Source organism: Anolis sagrei, chromosome X (assembly GCF_037176765.1).
Source record: "Anolis sagrei isolate rAnoSag1 chromosome X, rAnoSag1.mat, whole genome shotgun sequence".
Taxonomy (NCBI): Eukaryota; Metazoa; Chordata; class Lepidosauria; order Squamata; family Dactyloidae; genus Anolis; species Anolis sagrei.
The window spans coordinates 25,085,167-25,109,387 of NC_090034.1; the positions used below are offsets into that span (position 1 = coordinate 25,085,167).

General features: G+C 42.8%; 1 protein-coding gene across 1 annotated transcript in view; it reads left to right on the plus strand.

The window, feature by feature from the left end:
- XYLT1 (xylosyltransferase 1) overlaps positions 1-24,221 on the plus strand; it is a 184,772-nt gene that overhangs the window by 12,359 nt on the left and 148,192 nt on the right. The gene's annotated exons all lie outside the window — the stretch shown is intronic.

Consider the following 24,221-nt stretch of genomic DNA (forward strand, 5'->3'; position numbering starts at 1 on the left):
TCCCCCCCCCTTTTAATCCCAGTTTCTTCCGCATTTTACAGCCTGAGTAGAGGGGCCCTTAAGCTCTGTTCTACTGCCTCTGTTCTACTGTAACAGACACAACAGAAGACTGGATTTTGCCATTAATGAGATTATTGCTGGTTGGCACTGACATGATATGAGTGGCTCTAATAATAATGCCAAAGGGGCAATGGAAGCATTCCACAATGTTGGGGGCGGGGAAGAGAGACAGGGAAAGACAGCATTTTTCAGTGTCAAGGGACGGGGTAATCGTGTTACAAGGCCCTCCCTTAACCAAACTCTGCTTAATAAAACAAACAAATCTTTTTTGGCCTTGGAGCTAATATATGCATTATTTAACACAGTGTTAAAAGCCAGAAGCCTAAATGGATAGGCTCTTGTGTCATATATCTCATTCAGTCACTCCTGTATTTTTATTTGGCTTTTTATAGCCCACCGCAGACTGAAGTCGGAGTATGAACATGTTCTTATTTTTTCATATCCACACATCTCTACTGGGTGTGGAAACTTTGGGTACTTCATTTTTCAAGTTACGAAATACTGTAGGATCTCAAGGTTATCTGTACTGTAGAAATCTGAAAGCAAATTTCAAATGGTTTGAGGCTGGTAACCAGTTATAGTTGCCAGTTAATATAATATTCCCCCCTTTAGTGCCCTTCCACCTATTTTACTGGAGGGAAACTTAGGTGATGGTTGTTTTCACAAGACACTGTGCCAGTATAGTGTAAAGTTTAAGTGTTGTACTATTTCTCTGCCTGATATGAATCCCGAGACAGTGCTGCTATTCTAGTTGATGAGACTAAGGATTAATCTTTCATCCTGACAATGGGGCAATGTCACACACTGCAAGTGACAACAGAAGGCTGACTTTGGAAACCCAGAGCAGTGACACTAAATTGTCTCTATTATGTACCTTGTAGTAGCTCCACAAATATACTTTCTCTTCCTCAGAGTGAGTTTTGGTGTGGAAAGTACAGTATTTCAAGTAGAGATCACCGAAACATCATTCTGATGTTTGGCCACAGAATAGGCTTCCTTGGCTGTGATGAGAAAGAGAAACAAGAAGTGGGTCTGATTTGCAAATGTTTATGTGTTGTAATCTTGAAGATGAACACGTGCAGTAATTCCCCTTGTTTTTATAGCATGTCTTGTATCAGCATGACTCCCTGTATCCTCCATTTTTTTGGAATACATTGCTTTCTATTTTTTAGGCCTGTGTGATTGATGAAAAGTTGTTTCAATGCTCATTATGAAATTAGGGGGTCGGGAGAAATTGTTTCTAAAGTGTTTCCGAAATTGGACGGGGTCCGAATTGTAAGAATAATATATTTTTTTGTAGACCACCTTGAAGGGACTCAAGGCAGTTTCCAACACATATGTCAAACATTCAATGCCAGTTAACAAGTTAACTACTTTTTTGTTACTTTTCTTTAAGGAATTACTTGTGCCAATGGGGAAACTTCATGGGTGCCTTTCTCCCTCATTGTTAGAGCTATTGGCATGAAACCTGCTACGATTATGGAACAGATTTACCACTGTTAGCCCATCAAGTTTCAGATTTACTTACTTGTATTGAAGTATCAACCAGTCCTCCTCTTTGTAGATTGTCCCGCAAGGGACAGATATCTCCCCTCTCCTGATTGGACCTTTCTGATGTTGAGCAGAATTCTGGGAAATGTAGTTTAGGTCAGGTTCTTTTGAATTCTCTGCCATAGGGCTCCTCGCCTCCCCAAACTCCATTTTCCATAATTCTGTGCTTTCTCATTCTCTTTCCCAGCTCACTCAGGTCATTCCGCTTTGCTACTTTCTTTTCCTCATGGTGAGAGATCATTAATTGAAAGAGGAATGGCAGCCTTTTTGGCTTTGCTTTTCTTGCTTGCACTGAAAATGAAACTGACTTTGATATGCTTGTGAGCATTACAGAATTCAAACTAAAAAGGATTGGGAGAATTTTGATTCTTGAGTTTTTGCGTGGTCACCCCCCACCCAATGTTTCTTAATATCTGTTCGTATATACAAAACTTACAGATTTGATAGACTTACGATCAAAAAATGAAGATTTGCACTCCCCTGTTATATCCCAGGTATATCGTTGGTCTCTTTCTTTCATTTGTAGGTAGATGGGGGTTAAAATGGGTTTATATGTAGCATCAGTAAGTAGGTGGATTCCCCTAAGGCAATTCAGCTAAGAGCACAGGGGCTTCATTTACAAGACAATGGCATGACTGAAGCTGAATGCCTCATTTTACTTGGCATTTGCTATTTTGCTATATTGCAGTACCTTTGGACTGTGATATTAGGGTAGCATTTTTGTGAATGAGCCCTTTATTTAAGCAATGAGTTGGTAGAAGGAGGGATATCTCCCCTCTCCTGACATAGCAAAGTCCTAATTTTTGAGCCAGAGTTGCAGTTCTAGCTATTTACTCATTTATATGTCAAATTGCATCAGTTCCTTTTTTTTTTTTGCAAAGAACAACTTGATTCAGCTTATTATATATATATATATATATATATATATATATATATATATATATATATATAGCGCCACTGCACTTCTGAAATTAATAGTCTTGGAATGACATATGGTGGCTTTGATGCCAGTGAGGTCCTGGAGCCTATCCAGGCTTTTGAACCTATTTTCGGATTCGGCGCAACAGTTTGCATGGCTCTTTTAAAATTCAGGCTCATACTTCAAGTAAGATAATGCTGGAATAGGAGCCAGCAGCCAGCACCACTGTAGTTCTCAAAATAATTCTTTCTGCAGCGGTTTCACAGGCAGGGACAAATTATAACAATCTACTGCCAAAGGTTCATGTGACGAGTGGAGTGCCATAAGCAGGGTTCTGTCTTGGGCCTGGTTCTATTCAATGTCTTTATTAATGACTTAGATGAAGGGTTTGAAGGCATGATAATCAAGTTTACAGATGGGACCAAATTAGGAGGGAGAGCCAATATTCCAGAAGACAGGAGCAGAATTCAAAATGATCTTAACAGATTAGAGAGATGATGGGCCAGAATTAACACAATGAAGTTCAATGAGGACACACTTAGGCAGAAAAAATGAAATGCAAAGATACAGAATGGGGGGTGCCTGGCTCGACAGCAGTGTGTGTGAAAAAGATCTTGGGAGTCCTCATGAACAGGAAGGTGAACATGAGCCAACTATGTTGTTCAACAGCTAAAAAAGCCAATGAGATTTTGGCTTGCATCAGTAGGAGTATAGTGTCTAGATCCAGAGAAGTCATGCTACCCTTCTCTTCTATTCTGCCTTGGTCAGACCACTTTGCCTGAAATCATACTGTGTCTAATTCTAGGCACCACAATTGAAGGGAGATGCTGACTCTAAAATGGAATGTGTTTAGAGGAGGGCAACGAAAATGATCAAGGGCCTGGAAAACAAACTCTATAAAGAGTGGCTTAAAGAGCTGGGCATGTTTAGTCTGCAGAAGAGAAGGCTGAGAGGAGACATGATAACAGCCATGTATCAAGAGATGAGGGGAAGTCATAGGGAGGAGGGAGCAGGTTTGTTTTCTGCTGCCCTGGAGACTAGGACATGGACCAATGGCTTCAAACGATAGGAAAGGAGATTCCATTTGAACATTAGGAAGAACTTCATAACTGTGAGAGCTGTTCAGCAGTGGAACTCTCTGCCCCAGTGTGTGGTGAAGACTCCTTCTTTGGTGGCTTTTAAACAGAGGCTTGGACTAGATGGCTCAAGTGCCCCCTTCCAATACTATTTATTATTCTCTGATTCTGTTAGTGGTTGAATGCATACTCAGTGCTCTATAATCCCCAGCCTTCCCAGCTGGAAAATTATGTTTGCATGCCTTACCTATACCTGTTGGCACTTGCTGCAGCGCCTGTGAAGCATCGCTTAAATAGGCGAACACAGAATTCCAAAGATCAATGTGTGTGGCTGCTTCTACACTGCCATATGAAATCCAGATAATCTGCTTTGAACTGGATTATACGGCAGTGTAGAGTCATATAATCCAGTTCAAAGCAGATAATGTGGATTATCTGGGTGTAGAAGGTTCCTGAGAAGCCAAAGGCTGCCAAATTACACCTTCTCAGCCTTGCGGCTATCCTCTGTTTGTTGCTCCAAGGCGGCAATTGCTTGGTGTCCAGCCGTGGTGCTCACCCTTTTATTGAACTTTTGTGCTGAAATGCATTTCAGTTACTGTTATAATAACAGGTCCTAAAACCATATTGCTTTATGTTTCAAGTAGCTGCCTCCTGGTAGTGGCGGGGCTCTTGTGTAAATGAAGTAAACAAAGCTGTTAGCATGGACACCAAGAGAATAATAATAATACCTTGCGGTCCTGCAGTGCTTCAAAATTGCTTACACTTTGGCATTTTGCCTCAGCTGAGCTTAGTGGCACAGCTGCATAAAGGGAGCCTTCAGGTACCGGCTTGCAGGTAGATTGCCAAAACTTCAACACCTTTGACACTAAGGAATCTCTCCTCCTCCTTCTAGTGATCTTTGCAGAGTGAAGATTCCAGGATGTCTATGGGACTTCAAATCACAGGTTTAGATCATCATCATCATCATCTTTAATTACTTATTAATCGCCCTCCATCCGAGATGCTCCAGGAGATTTACATAGCAGAAATTATACAGGATAAAACACATACATACAAATATTAAAATTAACATGGGTCAAATGCTCTAGTAAAAAGCCAGGTCTTAAGTGCTAGGATAAAATGCCCTGAGTCACGCATGGCTCTCAAATAGGGAGGCAAGGAATTCCATAAGGCAGGGGGAGAAATAGAGAAGGCCCTGCGTCTGGTGCTTTCCAAGTGCACTTCCCTAGGACCCGGCATATAGAGCAAATCGCGTTGGGATGCTCATGGCGACCTCCGATGATGGTAGAAGGAGAGACGGTCTCTAAGATACAATGGACCCTGGCCATATAAAGTTTTAAAGGTCAGGACCTGCATCTTATACAAACCACGATACTCAATTGGGAGCCAGTGTAGATGCCGCAGCACTAGTGCTATATGGCATTTTATGGGTGTTTTTGTGAGTAACCTGGCTGCAGCATTCTGGACAATACGGAGCTTTCGGGTCATAGAAATAGAAAGGCCGACATACAAGACGTTACAATAGTCCAGCCTAGATGTGACCGTGGCATGGATGACTGTTGCCAGAGCCTCATCCGACAAGTAAGGTGCCAGTTGCCTCGCTTGTCGTAGATGGAAAAAGGCCTGTTTGCTGGCAGCAGCGACCTGAGCATCCATCATCAGCTGCGAATCCAAAACGACACCTAGGCTGTTAACGGTAGGCGATGGAGATAGAGCAGCGCCATCAAAGGTAGGTAACGGATGGGTCGGACCTATTGGGCGGCCATGCCACAGGATCTCAGTCTTCGCCGGATAAACCTTCAGTCTGCTAGCACGTAGCCAGTTCGACAAAACCTCCAGGCATAAGGTGAAATTGTCAGGTATTGACGTTACTCCAGGCTCCAAGCACAACAGGAGTTGGGTGTCGTCCGCATATTGATAGCAGTCCAGGCCGAATCTCCGAGCCAAACTGGCAAGGGGTCTAACGTAGATGTTGAAAAGAAGAGGGGAGAGAATTGCACCTTGGGGTATCCTGCATAGGAGGGGGGAACTTTCGGAGACTTGGTCCATATATTCCACGCACTGACTCTGATTTCGGAGGAATGAATTGAACCAGTTGAGGGCCTGATCGCGAACTCCGGACATGCCAAGACGGTGGTTCATTAAATCGTAGTCAGTGGTGTCAAATGCTGCGATAAGATCGAGAAGTACCAGAAGCGGCAATCCACCGCTATCAGACTGACAACGAAGTTCATCTGTAATGGCAACCAGGACCGTCTCCGTCCCATGACCTGGGCGAAAACCTGACTGGAAAGGGTCCAGGCCGGCTGTGTCATCCAAAAATTTCTGCAATTGTCCCAATACAGTTCGCTCTATCACCTTACCTAAGAATGGAAGATTAGAGACGGGACGATAATTGACAAGGGTCATAGGGTCCAGGTTGGGCTTCTTCAACAAGGGACGGACCCTTGCCTCTTTTAGGTTATCCGGGAAAACCCCTTGTTCAAGAGAGCCATTGATTATATTGCTCAAAGGATCGAGTAATCCTTCCAGGCAGCTAAACACACACACACACACACACACACACACATGGATTAATAAATCCAAACATTACTAGATGATAATCCTGCAGCCCAATATTCCAGTGCATCCTTTCTCAACCATTTTACCTTGGAGGAATTCCTGGAAGGATTTTCAGGTCTCACAGAACCCTTGCACATTGTTGTTGTTTATTTGTTCAGTCGTTTCTGACTCTTTGTGATGTTTCTTGACCTCATGGACCAGCCCACAACAGAGCTTCCTGTCAGCATCACCAACACCAGCTCTTTCAAGGTTGAGTCAGTCACTTTAAGGATAACATCCATTCATCTTGCCCTTAGCCGGCCCCTCTTCCTTTTTCCTTCTATTTTCCCTAACAGCATTATCTTCTCCAAGCTATCCTGTCTTCTCATTATGTGACCAAAGTGCTTCGTCTTTGCCTTTAATATCCTTCCCTCCAGTAAGCAGTCGGGCTTTCTTTCCTGGAGTATGGACTGGTTTGATCTTCTTGCGGTCCAAGGCACTCTCGGGATTTTCCTCCAACACCACAGTTCAAAAGTGTCTCTCTTCCTTTACTCAGCTTTCCTTATGGTCTATCTCATGCATCCATAGGTTACTATGGGTATGTGGATCTTCATTGCCAGTGTGACGTCTCTACTCTTAACTGTTTTATTGAGATTGGTTATTGCTCTCCTCCCAAGAAGGAAACGTCTTCTGATTTCCTGGCTGCAGTCTGTGTCTGCAGTAATCTTTGTGCCTAGAAATACGAAGTCTACCACTGTCTCCACGTTTTCTCCCTCTATTTGCCAGTTATCAATCAGTCTGGTTGTTATCATCTTGGTATTTTTTAATGTTTAACTGCAACCCAGCTTTTGCACTTTTTTCTTTCACCTTGATTAGGAGGCTCCTCAGCTCCTCCTCACTTTCAGCCCCCAAAGTGGTATCATCTGCATATCTGAGGTTGTTAATGTTTAACGTATTGTCAAAGGCTTTCATGGCCAGAATCACTGGGTTGTTGTGAGTTTTCTGGGCTATATGACCATGTTCCAGAGGCATTCGGTCCTGATGTTTCACCCACATTTATAGCAGGCATCCTCAGAGGTTGTGAGGACCTCTGGAACGTGGCCATACAGCCTGGAAAATTCACAGCAACCCAGTTGTTAATGTTTCTTCCAGTAAGTTTAATTCCAGCCTTGGGTTCGTCAAGCCCCGCACATCGCATGATGTGTTCTGCATACAAGTAGAATAGGTTGGGTGAGAGTATACAGCCCTGCCATTCACCTTTCCCAATCTTGAACCAGTCTGTTGTTTCGTGATCTGTTCTTACTGTTGCTACTTGGCTGTTATTCCTCAGGACACAGACAAGGTGGCTTGGTCTCCCCATACCACCAAGAACTATTATGATCCACACCATCAAAAGCTTTAGAATAGTCAAGACTGAAGAGGGGGAAGCCAGGAAAACACAGCTCCACCATGTCTCCTGTGCCTACCATTGCATAAATATTATTATATCTACCATGCCAAAAAATGCAGGAACTGGCTGGAGAAATCCTGCTATAATCACTAGTTCACACTGGCTTTTCATATACATCTTGGCTCCACAGTTTCTCACCTGTGACCCATCCGTTGTCAAATCTGTGGTTTTATTCTGTTGGCACTGAGGGTCAGCCTGATACAGGCTTAACCCCAGGAATCTTAAGAGCAAATTGGCTGTCAAGTGACAAGTGTGTCAACCCGTTTCGATACCCGCAAGCCACGAGTGTGGAGCAATCTGCCGGCAATGGAATGGCTTTGGAGGCTTTTGAAGTGCCTGTATAATTTCATAATGAGTATTCATCAGTCAGATAACATCCTGTAGATCAAATTCCGTTTGATCTATTTCTGGAGCATACAGCATTGGGGAGAAAAATGAGAGAGAGCATTAGAATTTCATGCCAAAGTGCAGAATTCGCCCAAAGACTGCAGTACATCACGGGTTTAAGGGATACATTGTTTTCCGTCCCCTTTCACCCTGATATCACAGAAGCATTATTCCGTGGGCTGTCCTCCCTGGGATGAAACGGCTCAAATCCTTTCAGTTAAGCTTCAGAAGCTATCTCTATATTCCATATTTTGGGAGCAGCTGGCCTTCTTCTGCCAGTTATATTTGTTCTGTAGGTGAAATGTGTCAGCTTTCACTTAATGATGTCTGTTACAAACGCTTTTACGAAATCCCATCAGAGTTCAACTTGACACCAGTTATGAATCTTACATCCAGTTTATTTTGGATACCTTTCATCCTTCCCTTCTATGATCTTAAGCAGAACGTATGTTTTCCCTTGTTATCCTTGCCACAGTCTTGTGAGGTGGGTCAGGTTAAGAAAGAGGGTTAAGGTCACCCAGTGAGTTTTTTGGCTGAGTGAGAACTGGACCTGGACCTCCCAAGTCACAGCCCATTTCACTAACTACAGTGCTTCTTCCAGCCCCATTAGTCACTAAGGACCTCATCACATTAGACAATTTCTGTTTCTATATGCTGTTAAATTGTTAAGTCCCGCAGTTGCTGTCACATGATGCAAGCCTACTTCTGGTGGTCGCCCGAAAGTCCTCAGCGCTTTCATTCCAAAAATGGGTGTTATTTGCAGCCAGCAATGTACCAGCTCCAACTGTCGTTATGCACATAGATGCGGGAAAAATCATGCAGCTCTTCCTTCCTCGCTTCCCCTCATACACAGGTCATTTTCTTGCCCAGAGGACCACTTCACCTAGCAACAGCCAAACCCCTGGCAATTGCCAATCCAATGATATAACAGAGGGTCACTTCACCTAGCAACAGCCAACCCAGTAACGTTACAGAGGGCTACTTTACCTAGCAAAAGTCAAACCTTCCCCTAGCAACTGCCAATCCAGTGACATCACAGAAGGCTATTTCACCTAGCAACAGCCAACTCTATAATCATCACAGAGGGCCACTTTACCTAGCAACAGCCAATCCAGTGACATCACAAAAGGCCATTTCACCTAGCAACAGCCAACCCTATAAACATCACAGAGGGCCACTTTCCCTAGCAACAGCCAATCCAGTGACATCACAAAAGGCCATTTCACCTAGCAACAGCCAACCCTATAAACATCACAGAGGGCCACTTTACCTAGCAACAGCCAAACCTTTCCCTAGCAACTGCCAATCCAGTGACATCACAAAGGGCTACTTCACCTAGCAACGGTCTTTGTGGAACAAACAGACAGACTTTTCTGCAGAGAGATTTGATTTATATTTCACCTTAAACCTTGGTCTTCAGGGCACTCCACAGCAAGAATTAAACAAAAAAATATAAATTATAATATTAGAACCCCATTTAAAAATTATAATGGTAAGACACAGTTAAGTTAAATCTAATTTAGATGCACATGAGTATAAAAGAGAGAAAGAGTCTCCAGTGCTGAGCCGTTAGGAGTCACTTCCTCTGCAAGCAGCCAGTAGCCGAAAGGCTGGCTGAAAGCACAGCCACGGGGGAAGGGGCCCCTTGAAGGCCATTCCTCCTCCTTGGAGCAGAGACAGCCTTCCCTGTGCACCCCTCCTCCCCAGCCAGGCCTCTGCAGGGGACCATAAGGCTCCAGAGACATATTTTCCCCAAAGACCTTGTAGCCCAGGCGATGTGGGACTGTGGAGTGGATTCTGGGTTTGTTGCAATGTAGGCAGATCCGTGCCTGGGGTGCTTTTGTACCCCTAGCTGCCAGGCAAGACTCACTATGAGCTGTATCCCTGTAATTAATTGATGAATAATGATTCGGTATTCAATAAGACGCTGTCCATCGTATTTGGCAGCAAACATTAATGACACTGTTTCTGTGTCCTTTTTTCATAAGGGAATGGCAGCTAAATGGAGTTTGATTCTTTCTGGTCCCGTTTATTATTGCCTATTATTGCACACTGCAATCGAAACAAAGGTGTGAAAACACTTGGCTGCCTTTGCTGTGAACATGTTGATTTTAATTTTAGTTTTAGGTGGAATTTAAACCAGAATTCCACTTCCTTCATCTAGATTTGCTCCAGACTGCAGACTTCAAGCCGAGTGCAACTCCTCTTGGAATTTCAAAGACAAACTATACCCGTTGCAGAAATAGAAAAGCGTGTGATAATCTCTATTGGGTTGCTTTTTGGAAGGGGGAAAATTGCATTGTTGCTTTTGTAGGAAATTGCTTGCTTTGTAATATGGGGTATTTTATTTATTTCTATCAACTGAACATCCTTTCGTATACAGTTTTTTATTTGCCCCTGCTGACATTCCTAAGCTCCTTTCCAAATCACATTGCTGTTACAAGTTTGAACACATTGCCATGCTAAAGATGCTCATGCGGAAGGCAATTAGTGCTGAATTTTGCAGAGTGATGGATTGCGTTAAAGCTTAATTGTGGTTTGCAGGTGCATCAAACGCTGTATGCACCTTTATGCTTAGCTGTGTTTTTTTCTGTTTTGGAAAACTGCAAGCAGTTGAATTTCTATTTAATGGGGGATTACAGGTGTGTTTGTATTGTCAAACAGATTTGTAAAATATTGCCAATCCAGTTTGGCATGGGAGACATTTTTTAGAGATAGGGCTCAATCTAGACAGACCACCTTATCACATTGAGACATTTCCCAGCTGTAGGACACTTCAGCCTCTTTTCAAGCATGGAGAGACATGGAGCTCATCACATGAGTCAAACTTCTTCTGGCCATCATTGTGATTGAAAAGAGGCAGAAGTGTCCTGAAAGGAGGGAACTCCGGCCATCTCCCAGTTGTAGGACACTTCAGCCTCTTCTCAAGCAAGGAGAGGCATGGAGCTCATCACATGAGTCAAACTACTTCCAGCTGTCATCCATAGCCCTCAGTGATTGAAAAGAGGCAGAAGTGTCCTGAAAGGTGGGAACTCGGGCCATTGACCTCATCACATTGAGCCATTTTCCAGTTGTAGGACACTTCAGTCTCTTCTCAAGCATGGAGGGGCATGGAGCTCATCACATGAGTCAAACTACTTCTGGCCATCATGCATAGCCCTCTGTGATTGAAAAGAGGCAGAAGTTTCCTGAAAGGAGGGAGCTCGTGCCATCGACCTCATCACATTGAGACATTTCCCCTTTGTAGGACACTTCAGCCTCTTCTCAAGCATGGAGAGACACGGACCTCATCACATGTTCCAGGGTTGAAAAGAGGCAGAAATGTTCTGAAAGGAGGGAACTATTGGGAAAACCTTGAATCTCCACAGGCTTTTGGAAATGTGACCCTTTTGGAGATTAATTGGTATTCACACTATTTGGAATAATTATAATTTTTTTGAAAAGCATGACCTTGTCATATCCTTTTGTAAAGTATGATCTTCCAGAGAAGAGTTAAAAACTCGCTTGAGTCCACTTTCTCCTTAGTGGTAAATATTCACTAGTATTCATGCAAGGCAGTTTAGGTATACCAACGCATACAATATATAGCAGATCTTCTGAAGTTTTATTTTCAGTTGCCCAAAAAATATACTATCTACTCTCCCATAAAATATATTGTCTTTAAATCATGAGCTCAAGAGACCCAAAAATGTGTAGTCTTTATTAAAGTTAACATAGTTAAACTTCAGGTATTTAGCACACAGGTACATTGCTTATTGCTTTCATGTTAATTCAATTATACTTAAAATTGTAATATACATTTGCTGCAAACAGACTTATAGTCTAACTTACATCTCACCGCAGCGTACTGACTATAACTGACATCAACAGACTTCACTGACATCTAACTCAAACTCACTCAAGCCTCAACTGAATTAACTGACTCCAACTGACTTCTGATTCAAGCGCATTCTAAAATGGAGTCCCACTCTGAACATTCTAAGATCAGGATCACGTGTAGTAGTCCCTCCCACTACTATAGGAGGCTTGTAGAAGGCTGCTATTTCAATCAATGCAGACAGACCACCTTATCACATTGAGACATTTCCCAGTCGTAGGAGACTTCAGCCTCTTTTCAAGCACGGAGAGGCACAGAGCTCATCACATGTTCTGGGGTTGAAAAGAGGCAGAAGTGTCCTAAAAGGAGGGAACTCTGAACATGGGCCAGCAATCCATATTCAGAGCTTCTATCTCTTACTGCACTTTACTCACTTCTTTACGACTGAAAAACAGGTGGGATGGGAACTATTAAAGCTTCTCATTCTGTTTCATTGCCCAGTTAGCAGTCTCTTGTATCCTATAGGCTTCAGTGCAGAACAATGTGATCCCTTGGAAAGAAATGAGTGAGTTTGAGTTAGAAGTCAGTGAAGTCTGTTGATGTCAGTTACGGGACTATTTATTTATTTCTTTATTTATAATTCAAACTTATATGCCGCCACTCCCCTGGGGCTCGGAGCAGCTTACAAGAACAGGCTAAAATCTAACACAATTTAAAAACCATTTAAAAACAACAATATCAGAGATCAAAGGCCTGTCGAAACAAGTATGTCTTACATGCCCCGTGGAAAGCTGGTAGGTCCCGCAAGGCATGGACTTCAGGTGGCAGAGTATTCCAGAGTGATGGTGCCACTGCTGTAAAGGCTCTGCGTCTGGTTGCTGTTAGACGCAAGGTCTTGACACTGGGAATTTCCAATAGATCTTGGTCCTCAGAACGGAGGGATCTCTGGGGTTGGTAGGGGGTGAGGTGGTCCCTCAGGTACATCGGCCCCTGACCATGCAAGGCCTTAAAGGTGAGTACCATCACTTTGAAAGTGATCCGGTGCTCAATTGGTAACCAATGCAGCTGTAGTAAGATTGGTGTTATGTGGCATCTCATCGGAATTCCCGCAAGAAGCCGAGCAGCTGCATTTTGTACCAACTTGAGCTTCTGGATCACCGACAGAGGAAGGCCAATGTAGAGGGTGTTACGGTAGTATTTTCAGTCAACGGCTTCCACAGCCTGCAGTCACAAGGTCTTGGGACCTTTTACAGACACTTGAGCACATGCCCGGCCATTGTCAGTTTTACCATTGTCTTTCCCCCAGTCTAGATGAGATTACAAACTTACCACAGCATACAGTTATATCTTGTCTTAGCAGACAGGTTCTTTTAATTACATATAGCCTTCGATGAACAACATCACAGCACAAGGAGAAATATACACTGTACATGACTTCCTTATATACAATTCTATACAATTACACATAGCAATCTCTGATTGGTTCCCAACTCATTAACTTAACTCAGACCCAGGATTGCATCATTCATAATCACCTGGACCAGGCCAGAACACATTCCCTAAATGAAGTTCTATATACAGTTAATGCATGACTCAGCATTCCCAATAGAAGCCCATTAGCAGTGCATGACTCAGCTACATTACATTGCAATACATTGTAAAACCTGACAGACATAGTGTCCAAACCCTCTATCTCTCTTTCTTTCATGTGTCTCCATAGGGGATATTATAGCATATAGTATAGAGCAGATCAGCCTTCTTTTAGGACAGTGGTTCTCAACCTGTGGATCCCCACATATTTTGGCCTTCAACTCCCAGAAATCCTAACAACTGGTAAACTGGCTGGGATTTCTGGGAGCTGTATGCCAAAATACCTGGAGACCCACAGGTTGAGCACCACTGCTTTAGGAGAGTTTAATCTCTTGCCTTTTGACATGCAACTCAGAGAAGAAGATGGTTCCTTTCTGGATCAGAATTAAGGTAAAGTACTCACATTGATCCATGGATAAATCTGCCCAGGTTTTACAACTTGATTATTATTTTTTTGGACTAAAATGACATCAATATATAGGGTATTTTGAGGTAACGTTACACAATGTGTAGAATTCAAACTCAGTCCTTGACTCCTTTCTTTTACTGCATTCTTTAAACACTTTTATCATCATTTTGTTTCTATTCAAGAGCCTTTTGGTGCCCCTTTCCCCCTTCATGTAGCTGTCTTAAAATGCAATCCCTGTATTATCTTTTAAGAGCTTTTGTAGACACATCTGGTGCCCATTTTGCCTCACAGCATTGCATTAACTCTCATGCAATTTGCTACCTGCTGGGTCATTTCGATCATCTTACTAAGCCATGCTTAAGTGAATCTTCGCTGTGGCTTAGTGTGATGTTCAAATTGACAAAACATCCCTTGTGATCAAGTAGCTGATTAGAACCTGAAACCATGGTTTCAGTGGTTTGAATGAGTTTGCAAAGTGTTTATATTAGAAGTCACTAGTTCCCAGTAAATAGCTACAAGTGATGAATTCCATTGCAACATAGCTAAAATGTAAGTAAATAAGATTTCTATTGCAACATAGTGAGAGATAACTTTCACTCCTTTCACTGTCTCAGTGTTATGACTGTTGGGGCTCCCAGATGGCTGCAGCTCCTCACAGGCAGATTATCTGACAGTGTAGACTCATATAATCCAGAAAGTTGCCTTGCTGAGGTAGAGTTTTGATGGTGGATTTGTAAGTGACTGGCTCTATTCTGGATGCATATGTCTTACTTTCACATTGAGGGCATACATTTCCAGATAGAAAGCAGTCATGACAAGGATTTACTTGATGCTCCTTCTTCCTCTTGTAACGTTTCTCCCTTTCTCACAGCATTGTTGGTAACAGTTGGCCTCCAGTTTGACGCTCAAGGGCAAGGGCTTCCCAATTATCTCTGTGTTTTTATTCCACTTTTTAAAGGTTAACTTTAAACCCATCTTTCAATATCTTTATTGTCCACCGACAACATTGAGAGGCTGTGTGTGTATGTCTAGATAGGGCTGACCCTACCATTAGGCAGTCACATGGATAACAGTGTCATCCACACCATCATTCCTTTCTGTTGGAGGATGCTCTGTTTGTGTGACTCCCATAATCCCTTGCCACTAGCTAGGGCAGTTGGCATTGATGGGAGTTAAGGCTGAAAAAGGTTATCTGGAGGGCCACAGCCTCCTACCAAAGGGACCCTTCAGTCCCTTGCTTCTCCCATTTCCCAGGCAAATGTAGGGTATAACAACACTGGTACTCAATTGTTACCAGTTGCCCAAACTTGGCATCTATTACACTGCCTATCATGCATTTTAGTGTCTCAAATGTTAGACCTATTTCTTGGTATACAGTGAAACCTCAACTTAACAGTATCCCAACTTAATAATGTTTTGAATTAAGAGCAATCACTTGGCCTGCTTGCTTTGAGATACAACCAGTCTTTTTAGTTAAGAGCGAACACCAGAGCAAAGCAAACAGCAGACTCCCAAAGCAGACAAAAGCATGAGGCATAAGGCCCAGAGTCTGCTCCCTTTAAGCCCTAAAGTCCTGTACTCTTGCACTAATGTTAGTGTGAGAGTGCAGGACTTTAGGCTTCAAGGAAGCAGCCTCTGGGCCTCATGCTCTTATCTGCTTTGGGAAATTGCTGTCTGCTTTGCTCTTGTCTGCTTTGAGGAATTTTGGGTTAGTTGATTTTGTGTGATTTGTTTTCATTCCTGGTTGATAAATAAACTGAGAGGGAGTGTTGTATGAGTCTACACTGCAACATAATCCACTTCAGTTTGCATTATAACAGCAGTGTAGATGGGTCCTCTGTGGTCAGCATCCGTCGTAAGTTGACCTTAGTGTTGCTTTGTAGAACCTTGAGATTCCGAATGAGACCATAGAAATCAAATCTGCAAAAGTGAAACCCATGAATGCACATGACATGCAGTTCTCTTGGACTCTTGTTCCGCACAGATCTCTTTATTCGATTTGACAGTATAAAACCCTGGGGGCCTCCAGAAGTGTTCTCTGTCTCCACCCCGAGCGCAGTTTCCTGTACAGCAGGAGGAGAAAAATACCTTTCTTTGCCAAATCTGATTTGCATATCTTAAAGTAAAGCTGATGCCACCATTACGACGGAAATTCAGTTGTTCTGTCTGGGTTTAAGCATTGTATTCTGGGGACATTTCAGTTGTCTTAGAAGCTGTGGGAAGTTTAGTCATCCGGGGTTTTGGAGATATGAGTTTTTGTGTCATGGGGTGTTTCCTTGACTTGTCTTTATAAAAGATGGGATTTCCTTTGAGGTCTTCTGCAATCTTGATATCTGTTTTTAGCATTTTTAACAGATGAAAATGTTAAGTCATTTCTCTACTTATCGATACAGGCAGTGTAAAACCTCTCAACAGGTTGAATAAAAGATATGGTTATGATTTCTTGAAACATTTCAGGGGAAATGTTGGATGGCATTTTAGAGCTGGATGAGATCAGATATAGACTATAGAATAGGCATGGGCAAACTTTGACCCTCCATGTGCTTTGGACTCCAACTCCCACAATTCCTAAGAGCCTCAGGCCCCTTCCTTTCCCCCCTCAGTTGCTTAAGTGGAAAAGGAAAGGGAAAAGGAAAGCGCCTGAGGCTGTTAGGAATGTGGGAGTTGGAGTCCAAAACACCTGGAGGGCCGAAGTTCGCCCATGCCTGCTATAAAAGATGGGTCTTCTCTTATGACAGGTAGATATGTGTGTGTGTTGGGGGGGGGGTGTCTTTAAAAACCCTCAAGCACAAGCATATTAGATTTACCCAGAGTTTGAAAGTATTGCTTTTTTTTTTTTGGACTAAAGCTCCAAGAAATTATGTTGTTGAAGTCTTTCATGGCCAGAATCTTTGCGTTTTTTGGGCTGCATGGCCATATTTCAGCAGCATTCTCTCCTGACATTTTGCCTGCATCTATGGCTAATGGCATCTCCAGAGTTTCTGTTGGAAATGAGGCAAGTAGAACATATATACCTGTAGAATAATGTCCAAAGTGGGAGAAAGAACTCCTGTCTGTTTGAAGCAAGTGTGAATGTTGAATCTGTTGAAGTCAAATGTGGATGAACTGTAGTGTGAAATGTGCCTTTTCTGGTTTCAAGGTAAAAGGTAAAGGTAAAGGTAGTCCCCTGACATTAAGTCCAGTCATGTCTGACTCTGGGGTGTGGTGCTTATCTCCATTTCTAAGCCAAAGAGCCAGCGTTGTCCGTAGACACCTCCAAGGTCATGTGGCTGGCATGACTGCATGGAGCGCCGTTACCTTCCCGCCGGAGCGGTACCTATTGATCTACTCACATTTGCATGTTTTCAAACTGCTAGGTTGGCAGAAGCTAGGGCTGACAGCGGTAGCTCACGCCGCTCCCCGGAATCGAACCTGTGACCTTTCGATCAACAAGCTCAGCAGCTCAGTGCTTTAACCCACTGTGCCACCGGTTCTTTCCCAAGCCTCCTCCTCCTGCTCCTTCATCTTCTTCCTCCATCTTCAGCTTGCTTCTTGTGGCAACTCAGCATTCTCAGTTCCTGTTGAGCTGTTTCGGGGGATCCCCATCTCCACCCTTGCATTTTTCCAAAGAGGACTTTGAGCACTTCTGCAAACGCTGGGCTTTTCCACCAGGGTGCCAACACTTCCCTCTTCGATGTTGGTGGTGTCATTATGAATACACACATAAAAAAAATCTGGAAATAGTATAGAACCCCAGCACAATTATCAGATATGATAACGGGGAAAAGTTGAACGTGGTGGCGCTGTGAGTTAAACAAAGAATGGTACATTTATCACATGTGGTGGGAATGTCCAAAGGCAAAAGAAGCCTTTTGGGAACAAATAACAAAGAAATTGGGAAATTATTTAAAATATCACTTCAAGTAAATATGGATTAGATGTTATTGGGAACATTAGGGAACAATATTTATTTATTTAGAACATTTATACCCTGTCCTTCTCAACCTCCGAAGAGGGACTCGGGACGGGAACAACCATCACCAAAGTCAAAAAAAGAAGCACGATTAAAGCCCTAGTAAACCGTGCTAAAAGAATCTGCGAATCCCACTTCCTCCAAGGTGAACTAAACCACTTAAACTGGGCTTTACAGACCAATGGAGACTCCACCACAGACATCAGAAGAGCTGCAAGGCCCAGAACAAGCCATTTGAGTCAAGGCAAAGATCAACCTAAAGTAAAAGTATTATTACCATACATTAAGGAAACCATTGGCCACATCGGGAAGCTGATGAAGAAACACAACCTACAGACTATTTTCAGACTCACTAAGAAAATCTAACAAATGCTATGTTCAGCAAAGGATAAGAGGGATCCTCTCACCTCTGCAGGAGTCTACCGTATACCATGTAGCTGTGGACAAGAAGTCTACATAGGGACACCCAAACCCAGCAGCATTGCCCAAACATGAATCAAGGAGCACGAAAGGCACTGCAGACTAATTCAACAACAAAAAAAAGTGTTTCCTGGTCAAAGAGAGGTTGGGAACCAGTGCTTTAGATAAAGAGTAGATATTATAAATATAAGGAAGCGTGAGAAATAGGAAGAGGGGGGGAAATGTTGTAATAGATAAAAGACGTGCATGGAATAACAGTACAATATCTCCTCATATAGTGGACTAGCCGTCCCCTGCCAAGCGTTGCTGTGGCCCAGTCTGGTGATCTGGAATATAAAGTAAAGAGAAAGTGTTGGTTTCTAATATAAGTAATTTCTTTATGCCTGTGGGTAAACTGTATTTCTTGTTTCTTTGCCAGTGTTGATGTGGAGATTGTCTGGTTTGCCTTCTCTGGAACATGCAACATATCATTGTCCTTCTTTAGGGGATCCCTTCCAAATCTTTGATACTGCATCTGTCATATACATATATATGTGTGTGTGTGAATGGCTGGATGGCCCTTTGTCAAGAGGGCTTTAATTATGTTTTCTTGCTCTGGTGTAGGGCATTGGACTGGATGGCCTTAAGACAGCATTTCTTAACCGGGGAAGTCAAGACCCGGGGGGGGGGGTTACCAGGGGGGTGTCAGAAGGGTCACCAAAGACCACCAGAAAACACAGTATTTTCTGTTGGTCATGGGGGTTCTGTGTGGGATGTTTGGCCCAATTCCATCATTGGTGGGGTTCGGAATGCTCCTTGATTGTAGGTGAACTATAAATCCCAGTAACTACAACTCCCAAATGTCAAGGTCTATTTCCCCCAAACTCCATCTGTGTTCATATTTGGTCATACAGAGTATTCGTGCCAAGTTTGGTCCAGATCCATCATTGTTTGACTCCACAGTGCTCTCTGGATGTAAGTGAACTACAACTCCCAAACTCAAGGTCAATGCGCACCAAATCCTTCTAGTGTTTTCTGTTGGTCATGGGAGTTCTGTGTGCCAAGTTTGGTTCAATTCCATCATTGGTGGAGTTCAGAATGCTCTTTGATTGTAGGTGAACTATGAATCCCAGCAACTACAACTCCCAAATGACAAAATCATAATTTTTGAGTGATGGTCACTCCTTGTGTTGTGAGACATATTGTTGCCAAATTTGGTGTGATTTCGTTAATTGGTTCTTTTATTTTTAAGGTACTCATTATGCACAGAGCATATATATATATATGGGCTGGGCGGTTTCGTTCGTTAATTTCGTAATTCGTTGGAGGGTTTTTTAGCATATTGCGCAATCGTGTCCGCCATTAACGAATCGATTCGTTATTGTTTCGAAATTGTTTTGTAATTTCCGAAATTTCGTAAATATCGAACTTTTTTAAAGAAAAATTTCGGAATTCTTTTAAATAACGAAACGCAAAAACCGCCTAAAAACGAATCGAGTTTAGAAACAATTTTTTCCGTGGTTGGACAGCCCTAATATATATAGATTATAAACTATCTATCTAACTACACAAAGAGAGGCTTTTAGAGAATGAGTGTGTAGAATAAATATTTGCTTTCACAATGTTCAGTAGCTGAAGTTACTTTTCGGACTATACCTCCCAGAATGTCTCCAGCACAGGCTTTTTCCTCCTCCTGTCAAAACGCTTCTATCATTCCTTCAGAAGCTCAGAAGAATGATGTCAGGCTGCTTCATTGTCTTGGCACTCCCATTAGTATTCCAGCCACATGAATTCACTTTGGGGAGGAAAGGAGAAAAGGGAAAAGACGGGGAGGGGGAGAGACATTTATTGTCATGGGCTCTGAATGAGGCCAACTGCCAGGCCCTGTTGGATGAGGAAAGGCGATGATGCTGCCGAGCACAGGGCTCGACCAGGGTCAGGAGGTAGCTTAGCAAGGCATTCATCAAGGGCAGCAACACAGAGGAGACCTGCTGCGGCAGAGTGGTATTCCCAGGATAAGAGGGATCCTCTAACCACTGCAGGAGTCTGCCATATATTGTGCAGCTGTGGACAAGTCTACTTAGGGGCCACCAAATGCAACATTGCCTAGACATGAATCAAAGAACATGCAAGGCACTGCAGACTAATTCAGCCAGAGAAGTCAGCTATAGCAGAGCACTTGATGCTTACTTACTTAGGTGATCTCTCATTGTCTGAGTAAGATTGTTCTCCAAGTAAGATGTCCTGGCAGTAGGTACGTAGCTGACTGTGGAGCCCTATTCTTGACCCGCATGTTCTCCCAAAGTGAGGAGATCGGTTTCCAGGTGGAAGGCGGTCCCGGTCAAGGTTGGCTTGATGCAGCTTCCTCTTGGCACATTTCTCACTTTCACCCTCCATTTGTGTCTCTTCAAATTTTACAGCACTGCTGGTCACAGCTGACCTCCAGCTAGAGTGTGCAAGGGCCAGGGCTTCCCAGTTCTTGGTGTTTATTTATGCCACAGTTTTAAAGATTGACTTGATGAACCAACCTGGACACAGCATATTATTTGAGGACACAGAAATGCTGGGCTACTTATTCTTTCATGTCAGAGAGAATCCATTGAAATCCACAAGGCTGTGGACAATTTCAATAGAAAACAGGAAACCAGAGAAATGAACAAAATCTGGACACCAGTATTGAAAAAACACATCAGAATCAAGACAGTAAATAAACAGGAGAACTCCAGACAGCAAACAACCAAGTTAACACCGCCCAAACAGAGGGTGCCTCCAGGCACTACAGCCAAGCTACCTCTATGCAAATTAAACAGTACAGTGTGGGGTTAAAAACAGATTAAAATATAATAAATATCTTAAACTAGATCATATGGCCCTTAGGCTCCATTCCAGCTCTGGCCAGTCCCCTACCAGAGCAGGAATCAACAGGTTAATCCCGTTCTTTGGCTTCTTTTTAAATCCATCTGCAAGAGTTAAACCTTTCCTGCAATGTTTGATATCTTAGTGTTGGTGCCATAAAACAATTCATCCTATAACAAAGCCTAAGCAAATATTTCAAAAGGCAACGTTTATTGGGCAGATAATTGTCCTCGTCTATTTTGCGAAGTGTCTTGCTCACCTAAAGTGCTATATATAAACACAACATTATAGTATGCAAAGTCAGTGGTCATGGTGGTAGTACTGTGTGTACAACATCTCAGGCCAGTCTGACCCATGCCATGCCGGATCAGCCCCAGGATAAGGAGTCAGTGTTGATCCGCTGTCGATCTCTCCAAGTCTTTCTCTTCAAGATTGATATATGTTGGTCCCGGCTCTGCTTTCAGGGCAGAACTGCCAGGTTTTTGTTATCTGGACTCACTTCTTCCTCATCTGAGGAGGCCTCATCTAGATGAGTCATGACATTGGGCAGCACAAAAACAGTATCTCAACTGTATGCAACCAGGTGTAAAAGCATCTCTATTTAATGGGGAATTTTCAAAATTACCCTGTACTTTTTTGCTACTCCGGTCAGCTAAGGTGTGTTTTCCTGCACATATTAATAATGCTGAAGCCATTGCATCAGATACATATTAGCTGTGAACCTCTCTCTCTCTCTCTCTCTCTCTCTGGCTTGGACTTGTAACATTTCTCAGAGACTGAGCATTGGTTTCCTAGAAATGTGAAATAACATTATAGGAAAACAAGATCCTATTCATTTGCTGATGAATATTCAGTGATGTTCCAACCCCAGATGTACAAAATAACCTGGTAGTGACATCAAGCATGGGCTTTAGGGATCATGAGCCTTAAAACAGACTGGTCTCTTATTTATGCTTTAGTTTTTCCACAGCTGGCTTGTTTGGAAATTAATCTCAGGAACAGAGAAACTGCCTCCCAGAGGCTGTAGTATTGTAACTCCCATTAGTCTTCATAAGTTACTATGCTGTTTGGAGCAGATAGGAACTGAGGCAACTGGTGGGCAGTATATTGTTCATTTGTGACCTAGACTTTGCCTGTGTCTTGTACACATTCACAGTAATAGTGTAGTTTGCTGCCTCTTGGTTGGCCAACCAGTTTGTTTGGCGCCTGTATTAATGTGTCATCCTGGGCACCATGATTTAACATTGAGTTGAAAAGAATCTTACTCTGTCTGCGATGGGCCTCTCCTGGAGGTCACATGAGAGAGGTTTGCAGAGGCTTGCTGCTTCATTAATGGACTTCTTTCATAAGAAGTGTAAAACCTGGACCTCCATCAAGTTTGGAAAGGCACTCTGCCCTGACGTTGCAAGCAGGTCTGTGGTTCCTCAGAGAGGCAGGGTACCAAATGCTATGGGTTTTCCTGTCTGAGAAGGGTAACTGTTTCAGAATAGTCTGTTTCCAACAAGGGGCTCATTGTGTGGCATGGAGACACCTTCCTCAGCCTCAAAGTCATCCGCGACTGAGTCAGACTACTGCTCCAGGTTGTTGCACATTTCCTCTGAAGCAACTGGTTAATGTTGCATGTGCCCTAGCGTGGAAGGAAGTGATTTGTAGTTGACTGCTTATAAACCATTTCCTTCTGCAGAAAGTGTTTTGATGACATGGCTGTTTTTCACAGAAAATGCAGCAGCAAACTGGCCCCATATAGATCTCAGGAAGGAGGAAGCGTCGACCAAAGGGAGCAGACCCCGTAAGTGTATCCTGGTTGTTCAAAGATTGGCCCCAGTCAACTCTGAAAAGCAATCACTGACTGTTCTGGTCTTTTGCCATGGAACAAGGGCCTGAGGCATCATTCTGGTCACTCCTTTTTCTGCCAAAAAGGTGCATTTCTGTCCTGGGAATAGAGGAAGGAGGGAGCAGATTTCCCACCCCAGTTATGGCTAAGGTGGGAAATCTTCAGCCCTCCATTTATTGTTAGTCTGCAATCTCTACCATAAAATTCCTGAATTGTGTTTCATTGGAATTGTGGGAATTATAGTACTACAACATCTAGAGTACCATTGACTCTCTACCCCAGTGGTTCCTAACCTGTGGTCCGTGGACCATCAGTCGTCCACAAGAATGAAAATATGGTCCACGACCTCACCATTACTACACTGTTATCTTGAAACTATATGGCAACAAAAGCAACTGGTCTTGCTAAACCCTCTTATATTGCCAAGGCAATGGGAACGTTGGGAGGGGAGAGGCTAACTACCCACGAAAGATTACTACAATCACATCAGCTCTAGATTATTAAATATGGTTTTCTGTAGGCAAGCTAGTGGCAACTACCAAATGGCATATGTTTTGTAGCAGAAACTAGAGATGATGTGGTCTATCCAATGCAATTGTCTGAATCAGCACCCCAAATAACTAAACTGAATCTAATGTTTTGTAACCCTTTTGGTACTAATATTGGAGAGTGGTCCCTGATAAAGTGGTCCCTAGTTAAAATAAGGTTGGGAACCACTGCTCTACCCCAAGTATGTGGATTTGCAGTTTTCCATCTTTCTCTATCTACATGGGAGGTTCAAATCTTAAACCCATGGCATGCAAATGCACCATAAACATCTATACCAGTTGAATCTACACATTGCAACTGGGTGATAAAGTTCATTTCAGTCATTGTTTGAGAAGAATTGACCAAAATTAGACAATTATTTCCTTTGGAATAATAAAGAACACAAGGTTTTTTTAAAAAATGAAAGCAAATGAAAGCAAGAGGGACCAATTTAACCATTGTCTTTTTTTGAGGCTGAGAGCATTCCTATGGTGTTGTTGTTGAGCCACAACACTCCCTTCCCCGAAAGTTTAAGAATGGTAAGAGGACTTCAAGCAAAAAATATGATGTTTCCATTTTTAAAAATACATTTTCCACAGTTTTTAAAGTTTCACAATGTTGAAACTGCTAGGGACTCTGGAAGGACCCAGCAGCAGCTGTACCCCGAATTCTATCAAATTTAAACTCTTTAATAAATGTATAAAAAGATACTTTCTGTGTAACTTGTATTAGTTGTATACTGTATCAATTTCTAAATGTATATATTTTTATCATATATATCCTGAAGGCATTCACTGTCCCTGTGCCCCTTCTTTGCATAAGCTCCAGGGAACAGAGATCACTACACAATGA